Source organism: Chrysochloris asiatica, unplaced genomic scaffold (genome assembly GCF_000296735.1).
Source record: "Chrysochloris asiatica unplaced genomic scaffold, ChrAsi1.0 scaffold00376, whole genome shotgun sequence".
Classification (NCBI taxonomy): Eukaryota; Metazoa; Chordata; class Mammalia; order Afrosoricida; family Chrysochloridae; genus Chrysochloris; species Chrysochloris asiatica.
The window spans coordinates 1,016,066-1,017,652 of record NW_006408894.1 but is presented as its reverse complement, the minus strand read 5'-3'; positions in this window follow the sequence as shown (position 1 = coordinate 1,017,652).

The window sequence follows — 1,587 nt, the reverse complement described above, 5'->3', positions numbered from 1 at the left end:
ATGTGATCAGGAAATGGGCTTCCCTTTTCACTCTTCTTCCTGAGAAATTTCAAGGTACCTCTGTTGGTTGTTTTGACGTAACTTAGGGTTTAGTTTTAGGCCTGTTTCCTCTTTTGTCTGCTTGTCCCGCTCCACAATCCCTGTTTAGGCCTTTTTTTCTAGTAGGAAACAGTTCAGAGCCGGCTGTGGCCATTTGGTTTTAATTCTCAGCCTGAACGTTCATATGAACAATTGACAGTCTGTCCCACAGTCTGCCCCTGTCCTTGTATTGACTGGTGATACTGAACTTTTTTACCACCTCTTCTCACAGATGTAGTCCATTTGATTCCTGTGTATTTTATCTGGTGAGATCCATTTTGCCCATTGTTGTTGTTAAGTGTCCTTAAGTCTGTTCTTGTTCATAGCAAACCTGCATAGAGTTTCCGAGGAGTGTCTGGTGAATTTTAACCACCGAACTTGTGGTCTATTGCTTATACTACAGTGTCAAACCAAGACTCCTATTTGCCCATGTTGTTGTTGTTAAGTGCTGTTGAGTCGGTTCTGACTCATAGCGACCCTGCATAAGGTTTCCCGAAGAGCAACTGGTTAGTTTGAACTGCCAACCTTGCAGTTCAAACTGACCTTGTGGTCAAGTGCATTATCCTGCAGCACCACACCGGGACTCCATTTTGCCCATAGACTCCTTCAATATTGCAAATTGAGGCTTAAATTTTCTCTTCAGTCCTTAAGCTTAAAAAATGCTGACCGTATTCTTCTTCCTTTTGGCTTTCTAACTCTATGTCTTGGCACATTTCATTATATTATAGTTTGTCTTCGTAAGCTGCCCTTTGAAATTCTCTGTTTAGCTCTTTTACTTCCTCATTTATTCCAATTGCTTTAGCTTCTCTATATTCAAGAGCAAGGTTTAAGGTTTAGCATTTATTAACATACACATTGGTTTTCTCTTTCTTTCTTTCCTTTCTTTTTTTTTTTTTTGAGTTTTTATTGTGAATTGAGTGATAGTTTACATGGGAGAACATCAGCTTTACATTCAGCATATCGTATTTAGTTTCATTGCAATGATTCCAGTCCCCTCTATGCATCATCATTCAACAGTATTTGCTTCTATTCCTTGTTTTTGTTTTTGGATGTACACCCACCGAAGCACTCAGGAATATAATCATTCAAACAACCAAAGGGAAAGCCTGCAAGCCTGCCCCTTGGCTGCCAGCACACAGCCCTTCTCCCTCCATGAATCTAGAGTCCCCAGTGGCTCCAGCTCTCCACATCATCATCTCTGCCTGCATCTCTGGTATTGCTACTTCTCTGGATAGGGTCCCATACTCCACTCTTTTCCCTTGATGGTCTCAGGGTCCTTTGCTCCTGGACTGCAAGATCAACCATTCTCCTACTTTTGTTACAAAATATCTACCTTTACATTTGCAATGATCTCAAGCCATCTTGATAACAATTATTCACTATTGAACCACAAGAGTCTTATCCCTGTCTCCTTTCACCAGCCCCATCTAGACAGGCTGAAAGCTACTCAGTGGAGTTCTACCTTCCCCTGTACCCTCTGACTAAATTACATCTTGAAAACTTGTAAGC